Raw genomic sequence first — 24,089 nt, 5'->3', positions numbered from 1 at the left:
AACATGCAGTGCATCCGTGGAGTTGTAATTTGCTTGGGAATCAAATGGCCAATTGTTTGGCTAGTGGATTAAATGAAAATCCTTTGAGCCTGGAATATTTTTTATATCCTAAGTGTTTTCCATAGTAACTGTCTCTTGGTAGGCCCTTAATAAATATTTGCTGTTGCTGGAAAATGCTATCGGAAAGGGTGATAGGCGTTTGTTTCTAGTCCTTGAGCCAATGCACAAGTACCCCAGGGTGCGATGGGTCTGTGACACAGATACTAAGCTTAGTGGCAAAGAGCCTGGGCTCTGGAGCCAGGCTGACTGAGCCTCACCCTGGCTCTGCTTCTTACCAGCTCTGTGACCTTGGACAATTTACTTTTTGCTGCTCAGAGTGTGGCTTGTGGACCAGCAGTATCAGCATCACTTGGGAGTTTGTCAAACATACGGAACCTGAGGCTCCATCCCAGACCTACTGAATCAGAAACTGCATTTTAATAAGGTCCTCAGGTGAATCATGCACAGTTCAAAAAGCACTGGTTTTCTTAACATGCTGGGCCTCAGTTTCCCCATTTATAATATAGAGATATTGAATTACCTACCTCATAGAGTTGACTCCAGCTACTTCACAGCCAGAGCTTATACCAGTGCCTGGCATATACTGAATAGTTAATAACTTTTAGCCATTGTTGTTACTCTTCATTTTTCTAGCTCACATGATCAAACGGCCTGATATTGGGCCTGGGCTCTAAAATCAGTCTAAGTTTATAGATCCAGGGCTACCTGCATCGATTCATTAAAAAAAGCAGAAGGTAGATCCCCCATTCCACATTCCGGAGACTTCCTACTCATGAGACTACCTTCTTTCTGCTTATTCTGCTTTTGGAGTAGGGGTTTTATTTTATTTTATTTTATTCATTTATTTATTTGTTTATAAATGTCACTTCCACCACATATTTAGGAGCAAATTAGAACAGTGGGTATTCTAGGATAATGAGGAATGACATCAAGAACAAAACTTCCTCTGGCTGTTCTCCTAAATTTCATGTTTTCATTGCCTTCCAGCCTTAAATCAGGTACGGCATTGTTGGCTTTTCTTCCTCATATTCTGTTAGGCAATATACTGCTCCTTTTAGAATATTCCATCAGAAAATACAATTAATTTTTGGCTTTTGACATCTGTATTTGGTCATTGGGAACCACATGGACAGAAATGAAGTTTCAATAAGGCAAAAAAAAAAAAAAAGATGAAGTTGTTTTAAGTTTTTTCTACTGGAACTTTCTCAAAGGACCCTTTTTCTCCATGCAGTATTTTGAAAGAGCAGATTTCCTGGGGACTGATCACAGATGTGGACCACGGGGGACTTTATCAACCTGGCCCTGACAGCCAGTGATAGATGAGAGCAGAATAGAGATAAATTGGTGTTGAGCATAATGACTCAGGCAGAGCGTAGGTTCTAAGTGAGCAAGAATATGGCACACGTGGATTCAGATTTGATCAACTGGGCACATGTTTCAGACTAGCGTCATTGTGCGAAACAACACACTGGGCACTGAATGCTGCTGACGTCTTTTTGATGTTTACATGAATCTAATATATGGATCCTGATATGGGTCTAAAATTGTTCATCCTTACATAACTGCAATAAAAAGAGGTGCATGCATTTTCACGATGTTCTGCTTTTCAAAGACAAGGTACTTTTCACTAACCTACTGACAAACCAAGCCAAACATTTTAACCTAGAGAGATGGCTTAGGCAAGTGTGATTTGCCAATCTGCACAGCTTGCTGCTGTTTGCCATGCAGTTTTTTTATTGTCACTAAGAATGTAAAGACACATCTTAGTGAGTGAGACTTCTGCCTGAGGAGTTATTTATAAAAAGCTGCTTGTTGTGTGGATTTCTGATGCCAATATGAGCATTTTGATGATAAAGAGCCAGCTGGAATTCTTTGATTGTAGCTGATGGCTGTGAAAACACCTTTCTTTAAAAATCATTGAATCATTTGTTACTATTATTTTATTTTATTTAACAAGTAAATACAACATTGGGGAAAGATAGACCAAGAGTACTAGGAACTAGAATTGTTCCATGGGTAGTGAGGCAACATAATTCAAATTGACCGTATAGGATTTTCCTTCATGAAAATGAGAAAGATTATATCTATTACTAAGTATTTTATGCTTTAATTAATACTGCTGGCATAGCTGCCATACTTCAGATGTGTCACCTTATTCTGATAAAGTAATGACCATAGCTTTAATTCCTTTGTTTAATCTAATCTCTTTGTGTCAGTAAGAAATATTGTATCTCAATAAAATGTTGCACGTCTTCAATGATACTAATTTAGGGCTATTGTATGATTGCACATTTCTACCACTTGCTATTTATTATGGAGAAACATTAGAGCCTTTTGTAATTTTTCATTAACAGAACAATCCAGTATTTTTCAGGCCTGCTATTTTCCTGGCTTCTGTTTATAATTTTCATAGATATCTTTTTTCTTCTGGACTTCATGGCAAATATTTTTTCTTGTTTGTGTGAAGAAATTTGCTCTTCTAACATAGTAAATCTAATAGATTTACCATATATAAATAGGACTATAAACAGCAGAATGGCTCACACAGGTATACATGCCCCAGTAGAAAGTAAATTTCAAGAGACAGGATTTCAAGTTTTCTAGGCTGTCCACAGTCCCTAACACAGTGCTTGACATGCAGTAGATCAGGGGTCCCCAACCCCCAGGCCTCGGACCAGTACGAGTTCTCGGCCTGTTAGGAACCTAGCCGCAAAGCAGGAGGTGAGAGCAGGAGGTGAGAATCTTCATCTGCTGCTCCCCGTCGCTGGCATTACTGCCTGAACCATCCCACCATCTCCCGCCCCCCGTCCATGGAAAAACTGTCTTCCACAAAACCGGTCCCTGGTGCCAAAGAGGTTGGGGACCACTGCTAGATGCTTAATAAATGTGTTAAATGAATAAAAACAACATTTATTCGTCCATCATTTGACGGCTCTTTGAGACTGAGAAATGTAATTCATTTGGATACAAGATTCTAAATTGTGGGAGAAGTTTAGATTTCTGAAGCAAGGTCCAGTTCTTTTGTCAGAGACAAACAGGTATCTTAATCATTGCAATCAACATTACAAGGTACTCTGACTTCAAAATTCTGTATACAAATAGTTAAATCTTATTCCCAACTCCTCCACCTCACAAATACATGCAAGCGTTATGATGCACCTTCCTCAATCTGTTTTGTTGCAGTGACATCATGTATTGCCACCATCTTTGAATCACAATATCCTACACATGGCTCATTTTTCCCATAAATTAAAACTCAATTTATGACAGTCCTAAAAAATAAAATAACAAGTTTCCTTCCTCTTCATACATTCTTATACTATTTACTATTATCTTTACTTCTGTGTAAATTTTTCAAAGTACCAACTAAAGAAAAAAACCTTCTAGCATTTAAGTGTGTGTATGTGTGTGTGTGTCTGCGTGTGTGTAATGAAGAAATGTTAGGATGAGATTGCTGGATTAGATACAACACTAGTCTTACAAGGCAATAAACCTTTCTCTTTGGAGTAATCTGTTACACTGGACAGGAAATATGACCCATGTGAATGGGACTCTGTTGGCCAGGTATGGAACTTGTTTTCTTGTGAGGTCTTTGTAGGCATAGGCTACAAGTATAAAGCCAGTTACCATCCCTTAACAACGTGCTGTCATGCCGTAGTGTGAGGAAGTGAGAATTCTTCTCAAATATGACTCTCCATGTGTATCCTTTGTTACACAATTAATTTGTTCAATTATATCCTGGTAAGATGAGAACAAATTTTTATTGAACCTATGCAAATAACTGTTGCCATGGAGAGTAAGGATGTTGAGTCAAAGTATTGTTTTATGAATTTTGAGGGCCAGTGAAAATCAGATACTATTTATAAATGTTTCAGTTCAGTAAACAAAGTCATAGTCTGCTAAATTTAAGGTGAGATAAATGAAGAAAAAGATCTTAATATTCCCATAAAAAAAGAACCTTAAAAGCAACACAAGTAACATTCAAAACAACCATAAGTAAATTTCCCTCATCAATTTAGTTATTCTCATGTAATTAACTCTTGTTTTGTTGGATCTTGGGTTAGTGGTTTTTTCATGAGTTCTGGAATTCCTGATTTATTCCACTGGTATAGTCTGAAAGCTGTCAAGCTGATGTCAACTCAGAGCCTGTAACTGAGAGTCTGTTTTTTGACTGTACTTCAGAGCACCTGGCATGGTCCTTTCTCTGAGGCCTGAGATTGCCCTTCTGTGATGAACACACAAGCTAGGGCCTGTGGCTTATAGAGTGCCTTCAGGGGAGCCTCAGATGGAATCAGAAACTAGTTTCATAATAACGAAAGGCTAGGTTGATTATGACAGTGACCAATATCAGAATGAGGAGAGTAACATTTCCCTTTGTGATACAGACCATAACTGTTTCATAAGGGTTTGATCAATGTTTCCTTTGAGGATAAGACCATGTAATGGGAAGCAAGGGCTTTGAGCAATCTTCATGGCCCCCTGTAAAGGGTTCAGTTAATGAAAGATTTATATGAATGACATTTTATCTATACAGACCAAACCTAGGGAAGGCTGAGAGTCTCTTCTAACTTGATAGCTCATTCCTTAGCTCTTCCAGTAAAGTTGAGGCATTAAAAAAATATGAGCCTACCACACAAATCCAGTGATTTCTAACCCCTCTCTCCAGGGACCTTCTGGGAAATTCAAAGACATTTGTAAGTATAGTATATTCTGAAATTATTACTTTAATTGTTTATTAAAATTAAATTTTAGATCTGAATTTTAGTAGGCAAGATCAAAGGAATGATCAGAGGAGGTTTGATCATTGGTTATAATAAAGTCCTAGGCTCCTGAGAAACAATACTTTGGTTATCTAGTTAATCAAAGTAACAATAAAATATTTTAAAATAATTGTATAAGGCAACATGACTAAAACAAACCTTAGTTCATTCACAAGTGAGGAAACTTAAAAATTATCTATCAAAGATAAAATCAACATAAAGCAGATATTATTCTGGTGGGATATAGAATCTGCATTTCCTGGACAGTTTACACAGATGGGACAAATAATATTTTCTGTGCTTTACTAAGTGTTCTAAGGTGAATTTATCAACTCAACAAAGAAAAAGTGTAATTCTAATATTACTGAGTCCAAGCTCACACTGCTCGCTGCACAACAGACCAATAAATCGAGAGACAAGTTGTTGGGGCAAAGGAATAGAGACTTTGTACAGAAAGCAGGCAGACCGAGAAGGTGGTGACCATCCTAACTCAGGCAAGATGGTTCTTTTATACTAGAAGGGGAGGGATTAAGTCAAACATTTCCTGGTTCCTGTCAGCCTCCAGAGGGGATGTGGTAATTTCCTCCTTCCTGCAGTCATTCACAGGTGGGCCTGGTCAAGATGCTTCCTGTGAGCTAAACAAAGGTATTTTAACTTAATGCTCATCACCTGGGAGGCAGTGTTCCCAGAGGTGGGCCATTGTGTATAATTTAAGCTTACAGGCACTATCCCTTTAGTGAGCAACTTGTAATAGAAGACAAAGGTTCTTCCCTATTACACTAATTTTGCATTAATATAATATTTGACAACATAGATTTTACGAGCTCCTTTTTTCCCTCTTAAATTATCCTAGGAATAAATCCATCAAAACTAGGTAAACTTTGCACTAATTTTAACACATTTTATAACTTCTTTTCATACTTGGGTATTATAAACAAAGGCAAGTGAAATTCACTTTTCTCCAGCTTTCTACAACTTGCTATATTCTCTTTTGTCTTTTATTGTATTCTTTCATATTCTGAAACAAACTGACATTTTGTTTTAGGGGAAAAAAACTACTGTCTTCTTCCTTTAGAAAGAGAAACTCACCCCACTTTCTTGGGTAAACAGCTATATTTTTCTGTTGCTGTTGCTTCTGATGTAGTCTCAACCACCCAAACTAATTATAACTTTTAGCCAAAGTAACAACTTCTGTTCTACAGAGAAAACCGGGAGGTAGGTTATTGAGAACTGTCTGTTGCACACAATAATTTTAGCAGACTAGCAAAGCTCACAGATACATGTTACATAATTTTCTACAGACGCAGTTTTTTGAATTAACAAAAATAAAACACTCCATTAACATAAACCAAAGATATAGGCATTCTATATCATATAAAACTAAAGAACCACAAGTATATAAACTTAAAATTATGCTTATTTATCAATGCTTTTGTATTCAACCTTAACAGAAATTATCCAACTATCTAAAGATTATTCATTAAATAGCCTGATTTAATATTAATCCAGATTTTTAAGTTATATAAGGATCTAAGAACTTATATTTTGGCTGACACACTACAAAACATAATTACTATAACACATTTGTCAGAATTATGATACAATCTAGTAAAATACAAATGTAGAAAAGTATATTTTTAATAAACTTAAGTATCGTGTAAGTGTAATGTTAGATTAATTAATCAATACTCTCTTCATAGAAAATCAAACCTTAGCCTTTTATAAAATATAAAAATCTTATCACATATTTGACACTGATATATCAGAGAAAAGATATACAGCTTTTTTTTCTTAAATCCAAATTATTAAAACAATCCACGTGTCCACAGACTCACCTTAATTGTGTGAATTTGAATTCTTCAAATATTCCTCACCTAGTAGTTTCTATAAGAAGGATTTTTTTCTTAAATGTCTAGAACATTTAAAGTATTTAAAGTTCAGTTTCTTTATTTTTTGTGAATATTGTAAATATTCCATTTATATAAGTGCTTATTTACTTCCAGAAACCAATCAAACCAGAGCTTTTTTTAATTCATGAGACATAATTTAATTTATTAATAATCTTTGGTGGTAGGAAAACATTACACACACAAGAGGCAGAGACCTTTCTGAATTACAGATATGTAGACACACAGCCGTAGAGAGGATTTATGGCTTCAATCCCACAACTTCAGTCACAGGTCAGAAGTAAACAAAGAAGCATGAAACTTACTAGTCCAGATTTCAGAGAGCTCTTTTCTTTCCCAGGAAGCTGAAAGTTTTTAATTGAGTTGAGGTCACAGATAGAAAAATACGCAAAAATGACCTGAACATTTGTTGTCTCTTACTCAACAGAGAAGAGTTAAGTCCATCTTCATATCTCACGATATGAATGTAAAACCCATTTCCCGTTCATTGTGACCACCAAGGGGCGCATAAACCAGCAGCAGAAACTAGAACATGAAATCAGCAGAGAGGAAAGGGGAAGACACACAGAAACAGGATTGATAGAGCTAAAATTCTTTTTTGGCCAGGATTCACTTTAAGAACCAAGAAAAGATGTGCCTCGGCTTGATAGCCCATGAGGCCTCTGGTAATGCAGTTTCCCTGGCTCCTCCAGAACTGCGGAAGGTTTATTTTCAAATAGGTAAAATCACGACTGTTCTGCAAATATAAAAGGAACAGATGTCAAAGTTTTATTCAACTAATTATTTAATAAGGAAACAAGGAGCTGTGTAATTTGGTTCAAAAAATTTAGAGAGGGTAGATAGATAGATAGATGATATATAGATAATTGATTGATACAAATGATAGGTACAATTTAATAAAGAGAAGTTAGGATAAGATTGCTAAGCTAGACACAAAATTTGTTAAGTTCTTACTGGGCAATAGATAACATTTGGGCCCATCTGTTCCACTGGACAGAAATTCATTGCATCTCTAATAGAAATAAAGTTAACTCCTGCCCCTGCAAAGTTGTAAAATAATCTAAATAATAGATCTCCTTAGCACTTAAGAAACAATAATAATCTCTTGGGCTTAATTCCAAGTTTCAGACTTTTTTTTAATATTGAGAGGATAATGCTGAAGTAGTTCTATTTAATATGTGAACTGTTACAGAGAATAGCATTTTTCTCCTGCCAACCATTGCCTTAAATTCATTGGAGAGACTTTGTTTTTTACTCTCAATAGAATAACTAGTATTTTTCTAACACTTGATTTATGAAACTTGTACACTTACACTATCTTACTTGATTTTTACTAGGAACATAATTATTATCCCTTCTTTTACACAAAAACTGAGAGTAAAGACTAAATGTCTTGTCCAAGATCGCACAGCTAAAAGATGTTGAAGCTAAAATTTGAAACAAAGTCATCTGGTTCAAAATTCCATTCTCTTTGAATTAGATCAAAGTGTTCCTGAGTAATTGCTTAGATTTGGCATGGTTTGTAAAATCAGTACCAATGGTATACACTCTGATGTAAGAACAGCCACCCCATTCCGAAGCCTTCAACAAATATCTCCATTTTTGTAAAATATCTGAGTAATAATTTCCTAGCTTAAGGAATGTCTATTTTCCACAGCTTTTCCTTTGATGTGAATACATGTAACAGTTGACAGGAAATACATAACAGCCGTAGGAAAATCACTTTTAATATATTTGTAGTTAGTTAATGAAAAACTTTATGATTTGAATTTGTCAAGGAGTACATAACCTTTTCATTTTTTTTCAAACACAATTTTGTGAACTGGGCTTCCAAACTATTTTAGACATGTTTCTAAAACATTTTTTTCTGTCAAATTAATTCCAGGTCATGAAAAAACGTGTTGGATAACTCCATGTCTGTAGTTTAACACAGTATAAGATTGCACATGCCTAGCACTGGACCATACCTGGCTCCTTAGAAATCACCTCCTTGGGAACAGCACCACAATGCAATCAGTGATCCATTTAAAACAGCCTCCCAAACTGGGAGGCCTCATATTCTCATATTCTCATATTGTAGAATATAAACCTCTATGGCCACTCAGCAACTGAACCAGACATAACAGAATGCCAAATCCCGCAAGTAGTTACTGTAGTTCACAGCCTGCTTTTCAGGATGCATTAGAATATTGGATGCCGAATATACAAGACAAGTATTTCTAAAGAGCAACTGTTTTTCCTCAGCGTTGCTTTGATTTACAGTAATTGGTCCAAAGGGAGCTATCTGGTTGTAATGTGTTTTTACTCAGCTGTTTGACAGTCATTGCTCATAACTACAAATTATTGATGGATTGATGATACAATATATTCATGAATTATGTTCACAGTCCTTGGTGAATTATTGGAGGGAATCAATAATTCTTAGAAAGATGGACACAAAACATTACTCTAGGGAATAATATCTAATTTGAGTTGAATAGCTCATCATACTTCTTTTTCTGAGACTCAGATGTGGGATTTAGGGCTAGTCAGAAACCTAAGCACTCACCTTATAAACACAATAAAGTTACACAAAAATACGCATATTAATTTTGCACATATTTTAGATCTTTAGAAGACTTATTTTTGAAAGTATTTGAAGATGGTGGTTGAAGGTGGTAGATAATTGAGACAGCCTAGATACTATGTAACAGAGACCTATTTAATATGCACCTGTTCTACTGATACTTCAAATTGATAGGTAAATCAAAATTTAGCTGAAGAATTTTTTTCCAAATAACCACCCTTATACTTGAAGTCAAGTTTTAATACCCCTATTTTTGTAGCATTAGGGTTTTTTTAATGTTTAACTTAGAGTATTCTCCTTTTTTTCCTTCTGTTAACTAGACGAGCGTCCGAGTTGCCATTGATAAGTCCTTGAATGTACTTGGTTGGCTTCTTATTAACCCTTGGAAACTGTGACTGCTATACAACCTCTTGGTTCTAAATGTAAAAATTTATATCCCCTCATGACCTTCCAGCAACTGGCAGAGTGTGATTTTGTAAGACATTAGCATAATGGAACCTTTTCAATAAAATGATAAATTGAACCCACCTCAGAAAACAGAACACACACTTGGTAATTGATTGCAGTCATTGCCATATGGAGGACCCTATTCATATTATATGCTTTTAACTCTGATGAGAATGTCACCTTTCCTCATACCCCACAAGTTTGCAAGATTCACTGGGAAGAGAAATGCTTTATTAATTGAGCCGGCAGCACTTTGGGGCATAGTCATCCTTACGTGACATAATTATCTCTTATGAGTGTATCTAATTACTTTCCTGTTTTTAAGTCTCTTTCATGTAAATTGAAGTTGATTGTGATTCTCTCATATATGGGGTGGGTGGCAAGGTGATGAGAGCATACATGAGTCACTTTTGTCTGTATGTAACTCAAAGTTTTTTCACAGCCAAATAGGGAAGGCATTTGTAGATGTGAATATGTTCTTTTAATTTAGCAAAGCAATGTGAATTTATTACCAGAAAACATTTCTGTATAAATTAATAGTTGATTGTTGTTTAAGAAGGGATTGTATCTAGGAGACAAAACAGTTGTTTAAATATGCCTCATAAAGGGTAAATACTTAGCTGGATTTTATATAGGAGAAAACTGATTAGAAAATAAAGGGATACTTTATCAAAATTAACAGATTTTACTCTGCTATTGGGAGGGTCACTCTAGACAATCTGCTTTCAGTAAGTACTGAGCAACATTCTTAGTTTCATCGTTGAATTTGCTCTTTTGGGTGCAAATATATAACAATCATTAATATTGTGGAAAACTGCATTTTCATGGTAAAGACAAAAGAAACTCGTACCTCTTAGATTCTATACACAGAATAAGGAAAAACCATCCGGCAATGAGATATCTGACCTGGTGTGTTTGTGTGCACATTTTGCTCTGAAAATCCTGGGAGGGTCAAAGCTAAATTTAAAACTTGGTTGTAGTTTGTGTATCTACTTAGGTTGTCCTCTTTTATGCAATTTCTTATCTTATTTAAAAATTTCTTTTGTAGCTTCTTAATTTTAAATGTGGAAGTCCATTTTAGAAACATCCAAGGGCTATACTATAAATGAATAAATAAATTATTTTGGAGTGTAGACTGATAAATTATGCAAGTACTTGTGGGGAAAAATGCCCAGGAAATTCAGCTTCTTTATTATTCCTTCTAGAAAGAATTCTACACTACTTTACTGAAACTAAGTAAAATGTCACCATCTAAATTGAAGAAAACCTGATATATCTGTGCTATAAAATTTGCTGGTGTCATTGGCAATGCACTGGATTTCAAGATCATTGCTACCTGTAAAGTTGAATCATCTTTGTGGTTATGTGTTTGATACTATCAGACACAACATGTTTTTATTACAATATAAGCTTTTTGGTGATGAAGTATTCAGAGTTTAAAGCAAAGCATGTTACAAGAGCTTATATACACTCTCGTGAAGTAGCTCTCATTTAGAATGAGGAAATACTTGAAGTGACAACATATAAATCTTGGGTGAAACTTTCATACATTTTTTTTCTTTTTTACTAAACCATACCTAGCAATAGAAGTAGAGATAATAAATAGATATTAAAATCTGTCCTAATATTCTACACTTAAATCACTTCTCACTCTTTTGTCACTACTTCTCTAATAAACTTATCTCTGTAAAATGATCTCGTCTTTACCTGAATTCTTTGTACTTCTGATTCAGTCACTTTGTCTGTCAATTCATTACACTAATTCTACAGCTGTTGGAATAAAGTAATGAAAGTCTGGATGCATTTCTTGTATATGGTTTGCTTTTGCAGTTTTATATTATATCTTTAAAGTTTGGTGCAATATACTTACAATAAAATTCTTACACCATTCTAAATAATGTTGAAAACCTCTTAACAAAATTCAAATCCAGTTATATTTCCCTTCATGATTGACTAAAATGATGATGATAATGGTAACAGTAATTTTAAGGGCAAAATAAAGGATAATTGACAAAACTGTAGTAAAAGGGTAAGATAGAGCAGAATAATATTTTAAACTTTTTAACTTTAACATACGTTATCTACTTTAAATGTCAAAATTGGAAGGAAATTCAGGAAGTCAACACATAAAATTCTCTGCTTGAGAGTAAGAGATGGATGTCAGCCCAATTCTTTAAAATCTCTAGGGTCAGTGATTCTATCACTTTCCTCAAAACATCATTCTAGAGTGTAACCTTTTATATTGGTTTATATTAGTGAAAACTCTCATAAATGAGCCTCAAAATATGACTGATTGAATGACGTTCTAGGGAAGAAACTGTGCTTTTGAATACTGATTTTATTTCCCATTCTTGTCTTATTTTTAATGGGACTCATCCTAATCTTTAGTATTTACCCTTCACTGATAGTTGGACACAATTTACATGACTACCTGGTGACCTTCAGGGGCATGGTTGCTTTCCTGAGAATAAGGAGGTGATGTGATTTTTCAAAATACTTTACTGCTTTGCAAGATGTTATCGTCATTGCCCCTGATTATTGCTTCTATTTTTGTTGATATATTAGGATGTGTTTTGCTCTTCTTCAGATTTCTCTGATTGTAATAGAAATAAGTTAATTACTTCTAATCAGTGGGTAGCCATGAGAAATATAGCAATTATTCGTTAATTCTTCCAAAGTTTTTCCAAAAGATAAAATTCTTCTTAAAGTAAAAACTTTGCTGTCAACCCACGAGTAAGGTATAGAAGGAAAGAAAAGGAGTGTAATGTCTTTGAAGATCTGTTCCATATCAGTTTTTATACTTCAAAGTGTTATTTGCATACTATTCAAAGAATATTTACTGAAGGAATTGCTTATATATGTGTATCAGTTATTCCAGACTCAGGAATTCATAAAAGCAGATATAGTGTACTGTCAATAGTTTTAATTTTTTTTTCATAATTTTATTTTTGTCTTCTGGCTCTTGATTTAAAAGAACTGCTGGGGAAGATTCCCTCTGACTTATAAAAACAAACTTCATAGGCTTGGTTAGCAAAGCCTTATTCCAACCAGACCCGTAAAACAGGACAATTAGGATTAATTAGACTAATTGGCAAATACAAATCTTATTGTAAGTTTCTTATCCTCCACAAATACATGCTGTGATGAATACTCATTGCAATCCTCCGACCTGCCTTGAGGTCCCATGAGGCCACATTTGGGGAAGTAGTTCCCATGATGTGGCCTTGGTAAGAGAAGTTGTGTAAACAGATTGAAACTTAACATCTGGGAGGCCTGAGGTTTTGTTTTGCTTTGTTTTTTGGGTTTTTTTGCTTTTAATTTTATCGTCTTTGAACAGCTAAATCGTATAGAATAGTGATGTGTTCAAACTGTTAAATGGAAGAGTCCAGGAAGACATTAACATGCCCGTTTCTATTGATGCTCTCCTACCCTATTCACTGCAACAGGTTTGCAGTATGAGGCCCCTGAAAGGGCTGAAAGCAGAGTCCTCAAGTGGCTTCTGCTCATACCCTGAACACAGTCTTGGAAACTCTCACCCCCTGGGCCTGGGTTCTTTTGTTGTGTAGTCAAGGTTCACAGAATTGAAAACCACTTGTTGACTCCCACAAAACTAGAGATCCATTGTAGTTGGGAGATGGATGGGACCCTGGCTCTGTTTTGTGCTGGCTGGCTGATCAGGAGCTAAGGCAGAAACCAAGTAAGTATTTCAGACAAACTCATTTCTTTATTCTAATCTTTCAGCTGCCTTTATTATTGATAGGTAAGTCACTTTTCATTCCTAACAAAATGTTGTTCAGAAAAGCACTGAAGCATTGCAAACATTTAACAGACCGCTGGATATAATGTGAACAAAGAAACTTCCATAATATGAAGGGGGGAAAAAAGCATGAAATTATTACATGAACCATTTTTCCTTTGTGGCTGTGTAGTTTTATTGTTGTTGTTATTGTTTCACTGACTTTTTTAATGTACTAGGTCTTGTCCTATGATTTGTATAAATTTCTTCAGTGATTTAATTTTTTGTTGTCTAATAATTTGCCAACTTGCTTGTATATGGTTTTTCTATGCTGAGCACAATATTTTTCCAGGGTCTAGAGGGAAAGTTAGGTGAGATTAAGAAACAATCAAAACTATTCTAACCTGTTATGAAAGCATTCCTTGTAAATATTGTCAAATAAAAAATAAATGCCCATTTAGTAAGGAAAGGCTTTATTTGAAAGGGTTGCTGTGGGACATGGGGGTGGGGATGGACTATTGCAGTCGATCAAGGGGACTTGCAGTTGGGTGAACGTTCTGACTAGAAGCTCCACAAGCCTCTCAAGAACTAGGAAGAAGGGGTTTTCTTATACAGAGAGGAGCAGACAAGGCTAGAAAGAACCAGGTGGGGAAGTGAGGTGAGGGGGTAACGTTACAGGGGAGTAGATCAGACACTGTGTTACCTTAGGCCAACTTATCCTCAGGAGGGGCTCTCTGCTGTCTTGGGCTGAGTGTGGGAGAAAGTGTGGAGGAAGAAGCTTAACCGAAGTTGGTTATCAAGCATTGTATTCTGGTTGATAAGTGGGGACCAGCAGTTCAGCTAATCATATATGAGGCAAAGAATAGGAATTTGGAGGGTCCGTGTCTGTCCTTGTCATAGATAAACAAGTAGGGATGCATCATGAGTTTTATGGGGAAGGGTGGTTACCCTCAGTAAGCTGTTTTCTGGAACACAAAGGATGAGGAAAACTCCCTTAACCTTCCCTGTTTCCAGGAGCACAAAGCTCAGGTAAAATTCAGCCTTGTCAATGTGTGTTCCTAATATGCGTCATTCATGGCAAGTTATGTCATTTGTCCATAATATCAGAATGAAGGGGGCATGTCATGCTTTTTTATGGTAGCACTCCAAACCACACAGACATTCAGACAGTGTCAAACATTGCCATCAGATAAGAATATTTATTGACTAAAAATAAACAGGCAACCTCATAGTTATGCAGCTGGGAATACATTCTGATTCCCAATTTACCCCTAGTAGTAGAACTTTTAAAAGCATCCTAGAGGGTAGGATTTGGCAGTACGTTTTGGAATTTTGTATTTGAAAACTTAATCAAATGCCAAATGTCCCTTAAACCTCTGATTCTTGTTTATCACACACAAAAAAACACACCTATCCTTTTATACCATTTTTTATGAAGCTCTATTTTATTGACTTAACACTGGTAAAGATATAAGTGCTGCAGCAGAATCCCTACATAATGTTCCCACAGTGCTAAGTCTTATGAAGAACTGAAGGGACATTGATGTTGTTTGCCTAGCAAGATGTTTTCACAGATGAGAAAACTGAGGCCTGGGTGTGACTGTGATGCCACAGTTACTGCAACAGTACAGCTGGTCAGTATATTACATCACATAATCACAGTATATTACATCACATAATATATTACATCACATAATACTGATTCTTGAACTAACTTACTTACTTACTTAATTTTTTAACATCTTTATTGGACTATAATTGCTTTACAACATTGTGTTAGTTTGCTGTATAACAAAGTGAATCAGCTATATATATATATATATATATATACATATATCCACATATCCCCTCCCTCTTGCACCTCCCTCTCACCCTTCCTATCCCATCCCTCTAGATGGTCAAAAAGCACCGAGCTGATCTCCCTGTGCTATGCTGCTACTTACCACTAGCTATCTGTTTTACATTTGGTAGTGCACATATGTCGATGCTACTCTCTCACTTTGTCCTAGCTTACCGTCCCCCACCCCGTGTCCTCAAATACATTCTCTACGTCTACGTCTTTATTCCTGTCCTGCCCCTAGGTTCATCAGAAACTTTTTTTTTTTTTAGATTCCATATGTATGTGTTAGCATATGGTATTTGTTTTCCTCTTTCTGACTTACTTCACTCTGTATGACAAATTCTCCAACCATCCACCTCAGTACAAATGACGCAATTTCATTTCTTTTTATGGCCAAGTAATATACCAATGTATATATGTGCCACATCTTCTTTATCTATTCTTCTGTCAATAGACACTTAGGTTGCTTCCATGTCCTGGCTATTGTAAATAGTGCTGCAATGAACATTGTGGTACATGTCTCTTTTGAATTGTGGTTTTCTCAGGGTATATTCCCAGTAGTGGGATTGCTGGGTCATATGGTAGTTCTATTTTTAGTTTTTTAAGGAACCTCCATACTGTTCTCCATAGTGGTTGTATCAATTTACATTCCCACTGGTGGGTTCCCTTTTCTCCACACCCTCTCCAGCATTTATTGTTTGCAGATTTTTTAATGATGGCCATTCTGACCCGATGTGAGGTGATACCTCATTGTGGTTTTGATTTGCATTTCTCTAATGATTAGTGATGTTGAGCATCCTTTCATGTGTTTTTTGGAAATCTGTATATCTTCCTTGGAGAAATGTCTGTTTAGGTCTTCTGCCCATTTTTGAACTGAGTTGTTTGTTTTTTTGATAATGAGCTGCATGCACTGCTTGTATATTTTGGAGATTAATCCTTTGTCAGTTGCTTCGTTTGCAGATATTTTCTCCCATTCTGAAGGTTGTCTTTTTGTCTAGTTTATGGTTTCCTTTGATGGGCAAAACTTTTAACTTTCATTAGGTCCCTTTTTTTTTTTAATTTCCATTTCTCTAAGAGGTGAGTCAAAAAGGATCTTGCTGTGATATATGTCAAAGAGTGTTCTTCTTATAGAGTTTTCCTCTAAGAGCTTTGTAGTGTCTGGCCTTACATTTAGATCTTTAATCCATTTTGAGTTTATTTTTGTGTATGGTGTTAGGAAGTGTTCTAATTCCATTCTTTTACATGTAGCTGTCCAGTTTTCCCAGCACTGCTTATTGAAGAGGCTGTCTTTTCTCCATTATATTCTTGCCTCCTTTGTCAAAGATAAGGGGACCATATGTGTGTAGGTTTATCTCTGGGTTTCTATCCTGTTCCATCAATCTATATTTCTGTTTTTGTGCCAGTACCATACTGTCTTGATTACTGTAGGTTTGTAGTATAGTCTGAAGTCCAGGAGCCTGATTCTTCCAGCTCCATTTTTCTTTCTCAGCATTGCTTTGGCTATTCGGAGTTTCCATACAAATTGTAAAATTTTCTGTTCTACTTCTGTGAAGGTAGAAGAAACATTGGTAGCTTGATAGGGGTTGCATTGAATCTGTAGATTGCTTTGGGAAGTATAGTCATTTTCACAATGTTGATTCTTCCAATCCAAGAACATGGTGTTTTTCTCCATCTGTTTGTATCGTCTTTAATTTCTTTTATCAGTACCATAGTTTTCTGCATACAGGTCTTTTCTCTCCTTAGGAAGGTTTATTCCTAGGTATTTTATTCTTTTTGTTGCAGTGGTAAATGGGATTGTTTCCTTAATTTCTCTTTCAGATTTTTCATCATTAGTGTATGGGAATTCAAGAGATTTGTGCATTAATTTTGTATCCTGTTACTTTACCAAATTCATTGATTAGCTCTAGTAGTTTTCTGGTAGCATCTTTAGGATTCTGTATGCATAGTATCATGTCATCTGCAATCAGTGACAGCTGTACTTCTTTTCTGATTTGGATTCCTTTTATTTCTTTTTCTTCTCTGATTGCTGTGGCTAAAACTTCCCAAACTATGTTGAATAATAATGGTGAGAGTGAGCAACCTTGTCTTGTTCCTGATCTTAGAGGAAATGGTTTCAGTTTTTCACCACTGAGAATGATGTTGGCTTTGGGTTTGTCATATATGGCCTTTATTATGTTGAGGTAGGTTCCCTCTATGCCCACTTTCTGGAGAGTTTTTATCATAAATGGGTGTTGAATTTTGTAGATACATTTTTCTGCGTGTATTGAGATGATCATATGGTTTTCATTCTTCAGTTTGTTAATATGGTGTATCATATTAATTGATTTGCATGTATTGACGAATCCTTGCATTCCTGGGATAAACTCCACTTTATCATGGTGTGTGATCCTATTAATGTGGTGTTGGATTTGGTTTGCTAGTATTTTGTTGAGGATTTTTGCATCTTTGTTCATCAGTGATATTGGTCTGTAGGGTTTTTTTTTTTGTGTGTGTGTGTGTGTGACATCTTTGTCTGGTTTTGGTATGAGGGTGATGGTAGCCTCATAGAATGAGTTTGGGAGTGTTCCTCCCTCTACTATATTTTGGAAGAGTTTGAGAAGGACAGGTGTTAGCTCTTCCCTAATGTTTGATAGAGTTTGCCTGTGAAGCCATCTGGTCCTGGGCTTTTGTTTGTTGGAAGAATTCTAATCACAGTTTCAATTTTAATGCTTATGATTGTTCTGTTTATATTTTCTATTTCTTCCCAGTTCAGTCTTGAAAGGTTGTGCTTTTCTAAGAATTTGTCCATTTCTTCCAGGTTGTGTATTTTATTGGCATATAGTTGCTTGTAGTAATCTCTCATGATCCTTTGTATTTCTGCAGTGTCAGTTGTTACTTCTCCTTTTTCAGTTCTAATTCTATTGATTTGAGTCTTTTCCCTTTTTTTATTGATGAGTCTGGCTAATGGTTTATCAATTTTGTTTATCTTCTCAAAGAACCAGCTTTTAGTTTTATTCATCTTTGCTATCATTTCCTTCATTTCTTTTTCATTTATTTCTGATCTGAACTTTATGATTTCTTTCCTTCTGCTAACTTTGGGGGTTTTTTGTTCTTTCTCTAATTGCTTTAAGTTTAAGGTTAGGTTGTTTATTTGAGATTTTTCTGGTTTCTTGAGGTAGGATTGTGCTGCTATAAATTTCCCTCTTAGAACTGCTTTTGCTGAATCCCATAGGTTATGGGTCGTCATGTTTTCATTGTCATTTTTTTCTAGGTATTTTTTGATTTCCTCTTTGATTTCTTCAGTGATCTCTTGGTTATTTAGTAGTGTATTGTTTAGCCTCCATGTGTTTATTCTTTACAGATTTTTTCCTGTAATTGATATCTAGTATCATAGCATTGTGGTTGGAAAAGATACTTGATATAATTTCAATTTTCTTAAATTTACCAAGGCTTGATTTTGTGACCTGTGATATGATCTATCCTGGAGAATGTTTCATGAGCATTGAGAAGAAAGTGTATTCTGTTGTTTTTGGATGGAATGTCCTATAAATATTAATTAAGTCCATCTTGTTTAATGTATCATTTAAAGCTTGTATTTCCTTATTTATTTTCATTTTGGATGATCTGTCCATTGGTGAAAGTGGGGTGTTAAAGTCCACTACTATGATTGTGTTACTGTTGATTTACCCTTTTATGGCTGCCAGTATTTGCCTTATGTATTGAGGTGCTCCTATATTAGGTGCATAAATATTTACAGTATGCATAAAGGAAACCCCAAGCCTAACCCAAGTTGCTCCCAAAGTCCACTGCCTCAATTTTGGGAACTTCCTTTTCTATTCAGCTATTCTTCATTTGCAGGGTTTATCAAGTTGATTGTGCAGATTTAGTCTGCTGCTCCTGAGGCTGCACAGAGAAATTTCCCTTTCTCTTGTTTGTTCGCACTGCTCCTGGGGTTCCACTTTGGCTTTGGCCCGGCCTCTGCATGTAGGTTGCTGTCAGGCATGCGTTACCCGCCCGGACAGGAAGGGGTTAAAGCAGCTGCTGATTTGGGCTCTCTTGCTCACTCAGCCCAGGGGGAGGGAGGGCTACTGTAGTCATGATTGGAAAGTGGGGCGAGCCTGCGACGGCAGAGGCTGGCGTGACATTGCAACAGCCTGAGGAGCACCGTATGTTCTCCTGGGGAAGGTGTCCGTGGATCTTGGGACCCTGGCAGTTGTGTGCTGCACAGGCTCCTGGGAGGGGAGGTGTGGATAGTGACCTGTGCTTGCACACAGGACTCTTGGTAGCAGCGGCAGCAGCCTTAGGGGTTCATGCCTGTCTCTGGTGTCCGAGCTGATAGCCATGGCTCATACCCATTCTGGAGCTCGTTTGGACAGTACTCTGCCTTCTGTGGGCACACTGGGAAGGAATCCACTCTCCTCTCACACCCCAAAGCAAAGGTCTCTTGCCTCTGTGGCAGGTCCAGACTTTTTCCCAGACTCCCTTCCTGTTACCTGTGGCACACTAGCCCCCTTCAGGGTGTCTTCATGCAGCCAGCCCCAGTTCTGTCCCTGGGATCTGACCTCTGAAGCCTGAGCCTCAGCTCACAGCCCCAACCCGCCCCAGCAGGTGAGCAGACAAGCCTCTCGGGCTGGTGAGTGCCGGTCGGCACCGATCCTCTGTGCGGGATTCTCTCCGCTTTGCCCTCTGCACCCCTGTTGCTGCGCTCTCCTCCATGGCTCTGAAGCTTCCCCCACACCACCCCCCATCTCTGCCCGTGAAGGGGCTCCTAGTGTGTGGAAACTTTTCCTCCTTCACGGCTCCCTCCCATTGGTACAGATCCCATCCCTATTCTTTTGTCTCTGTTTTTTTCTTTTTTCTTTTGCCCTACTCAGGTACGTGGGGATTTTTTTGCCTTTTGGGAAGTCTGAGGTCTTCTGCCCGCATTCAGCAGGTATCTGTAGGAGTTGTTCCACATGTAAATGTAGTTTTGATGTATTTATGGGGAGAAAGGTGATCTCCATGTCTTTCTCCTCTGCCATCTTGAAGGTCTCCATTGAACTTAATTTAAAAATGTGATTCATGCCATTTTCCCCATGGTAAATCCTTTCAATGAATCAAATGAGTCAGGCCTTTCAATGAATCAAATGAACTCAATGAATCAAAATTCAAGATCCTAGACCAGGCTGACAAGGCCCCCCGGGACCCAGCTTCCACTTGCTCTAGGTCCCATCCCCACCACTCTGCCCTCAGTCACTCCAGTCAAGCCCCAGACCCACTGTATATCTGTCCCTGGGTGACGCCAAGGGTGCCCTCCCTCTGGTTTGAAAGCATTCCCACATACTAGCTCTCCTGCACTACTTGGCCTCCCTATCATGTCTTAGAAAATACATTCTCTGCTCCCATCCTTCAACCTATATTTGGTCTAATATTATTATAATCTCTTGTTTCATTTTACTCTTTTCTCTTATAAAACTTATCACAATTACATATTTATTTTTACAATTAACTCTTTAATGTTTATAAGCCTGAGTCTGTTTTCTTTATCAGTACATACATATGGCACATAGTAGTTGATTAAACATAAAGTAAATATTTGTTGTATGTATACATAAATGAATGTATTCAATGGCTTCCAAAAAAGTGGAATAATCCTATGTTCAGTTATTAAAATTGACCATTTTTGTCCCTGCAGTGGAAAGTACTTTTTTCTTATTAAATGTTGGATTTTTATGATTGCATAGTATTCCATGTTCCATATGAATATAACATAATTCATTGAATTCATCCCATATATATGGATTTATTTGTGTTTCTGCTTTTATAGCAGTGTTCCAGGAAACATCTCATCCATGCTGTTTCTGCCCTTTGGCTAATTATTTCCTTAGGATAACGTCCTTGAAATGGTGTCACTGGATCAGTTTTTATTTTTATATATTGTCAGTGAAATACATTACTTAAAGTAATTAATTATAAGAATAAATGCATACACTTCACCTTAAAGATAAGCTTAGATTTTTCTAAATGTCACATCCAAATATTAGCCAATATTAGTGAATAACCATTTTAACATAGCTATTGAAGACATTAAAAATGTCTTTCCTTAGAAAGTTAATGTTGAAATAATAAGATTTTTTTCAGTATTTTTGCAATATTTACATGACTATCTGTGCATAGGATGACTATATTACTCCATCAAAGGCTTTCTGTTAGATGTCTCCCTGTGGTGGTAAATTATTTTTTTCCTGTATCAATATTTTGTAAGGAAATCTAGTTAGTTGTTCATTAGCACTAATGAACATGGTGATATTTATGTAGCAGAAAAATAAATCACATTTTTGTGCTGGTATGTATTTTCTCTTTTACTCAATTATTTACCATGACTTTACTTTTTGACCTAAGCATAGGTTTTTAAATTTAAGCTCTAAAATTGATCTCCCTGATAATGAGCTGCATCATAAATTCTCTGATCTGAATTGATTAATATTCTTCAAAGGCTATAGTTTACACCACACATTCTGTGTAGACACTGACATTGAAAATGCCCTGTACTGTCTACAGGCATGCTAGGTCTTGGTGGGGCGTTTTCTTACCTGATGGTGGGACTCCTGACCACTGACAAACTTATCAAAGCCACTGTGGTCTGGCAACCTCTAATAAAGTCGCAGCAGAGAGAAAAAGAAATCATACAAAGCCTTTTGTTAATGTTAAAATGTTTAAAGTGACTGGTTTAATCTCAACCTGGAAGCAAACTGATGATTTCATACCAAATTACTGCTCCATTATATGCCTGTGTACAGGGATGTGAAAGGAAAGGCAATTAATCCACTGATTCTGAGGGAAAGGGTCATTTTTCTCTGACACCCGTGGTCCCTTCTCTAAGCTTTGCTCTATTTAGTGAGGAGGATGGGCGGGAGCCAAGGGTGGGGGGCAGTGAGCAGCAGAGGCCGCCCCTCTGGGTCCCCAGCCCCGCTCCCAAGGCAAGGTCACTGAAGAGGAAAGGAGCTGGGCCAGGCATGGGGAGGGGCTACACAGAGGCACCACACTTAAAATTCATCACAAGGTCTGTGACTCGGGGTCAGGAATATTCTGACAAAAGATGGAGAGCTTGCTAGATTAACTAAATCCATGAATAGCCACTTGCCCACTCCTATTTCTCTTCATCCTGAGATGAGTCCTCTCTCCCCTTACTATGAGAGTGATAGCTTATTCTGAAACCAAACTAGAAATGCTTTTCCAAGGGCCATGAATATAACCTGCTTGGGAGGTGAAGAGGTATCAAAGCAGTCAAGGTGACAACCTCCATCTCCATGGAACTCTGTGAAAGGTAGTGACACATGGTACTGGATAGTAAGATGATACGACAGGTATCCATACAACAGCCTAGTCCCAACCATGCGCACGCCCCTCAGTGTTGGTGGGACCAGTGAAATCCCAGAACACCAGTACTTTGTGGGAAGGAATGTCTTGTTCTGTCCTCCCGTCTTTCTGGGAGAGATTGCCTTGTTTGATTTAATTTTTTTTCTGTCTCTGAGATGTATTTAATCACTTGGGATAATGGTTAATATGATTAAAGTTCTCTGATTTATGAATGAAGAGGTAATACCTTAACTTCACAATACAAATACATTGGCATATTTAATATTAATTGATTGAATGGAATTGCCACACAAGAGTATTTTTTTCTAGGACCATACTATGTGCAGGACTGTTATTTTCCCAAATGAATGAAAACAGTATTCACTTGTTCTGGATACAGATCCAGAGGCAGTTGTTGTCTGCTCTATCTTTCTAGGATTAACTCCCATATCATATCACTTTTTTGCAGTTCTGGGCATAAATAAAAAGAATTTCCTCATCTTCAAAGACTTTGGGGAGTTAGAGAAAATGTGTAACACTGCTGCTAAGTTTCTTCTCAAGGATTTCTTCCCCCATTTGATAAAAATGTATGTTTGTCTATTAAGACTTAGCTGTACTTTTTTGAGATCCATTTGTAACACAAATATTCTTTAGAACACTGGGTCAATGAATTAGATTTTCCTATTTTAAATATAAGTTTTCTCCATAAACAACCAGAGATGTTACTATTTCACTGGGAATTTATGGTCAATAAGAAAACCTGCATGGAGGGCGACTGGGATGGGTGTTGGTGTCTGTATCTGTGGATGATTTTTTAGCACTCTTTTTTTAAAATTAATTAATTAATTTTGTGGTGGGGCTGCACTTGGTCTTCATTGCTGTGCGCGGGCTTTCTCTAGTTGTGGCAAGTGGGCGTTTACTCTCTGATGCAGTGTGCAGGCTTTTCATTGTGGTGGCTTCTCTTTGTTGCAGAGCACAGGCTCTTGGCACACAGGCTTCAGTAGTTGTGGCACACGGTCTCAGTAGTTGTGGCTCGCGGTCTCTAGAGCGCAGGCTCAGTAGTTGTGGTGCACAGGCTTAGTTGCTCCGCGGCATGTGGGATCTTCCCGGACCAGGGCTTGAACCCATGTCCCCTGCATTGGCAGATGGATTCTTAACCACTGCGCCACCAGGGAAGTCCCTCTTAGCACTCTTAAAATATTTTATTTGGAAGCTAATACGGCTTATAGTAGAAAGAGGGAAAGAGGGGAAATGGGAGGGAGAATACTTCTTTGTCTGATTTTTCCAGAGAAGAGTGAATTTTCCTTTATTTATTGAGAAAGCTGATAAACTATCTCTGGAAATACTCCACCATCTACAGCATTATAATAGTATAGGAATGGTCAATCTGTGGATTTATATCATATTGCAAAGACAGATGTGTGAATTCACTATTTTATTTTCAATTTTTTTTTAA

The 24,089-nt window shown here is 37.0% G+C and overlaps 1 protein-coding gene across 6 annotated transcripts in view; it reads left to right on the top strand.

The window, feature by feature from the left end:
- PRKN (parkin RBR E3 ubiquitin protein ligase) overlaps nucleotides 1–24,089 on the top strand; it is a 1,303,276-nt gene that overhangs the window by 436,700 nt on the left and 842,487 nt on the right. The gene's annotated exons all lie outside the window — the stretch shown is intronic.

This window comes from Mesoplodon bidens, assembly GCF_964165515.1.
Source record: "Mesoplodon bidens genome assembly, chromosome: 12".
NCBI lineage: Eukaryota > Metazoa > Chordata > Mammalia > Artiodactyla > Ziphiidae > Mesoplodon > Mesoplodon bidens.
This window is presented reverse-complemented; position numbering and strand designations above follow the sequence as displayed.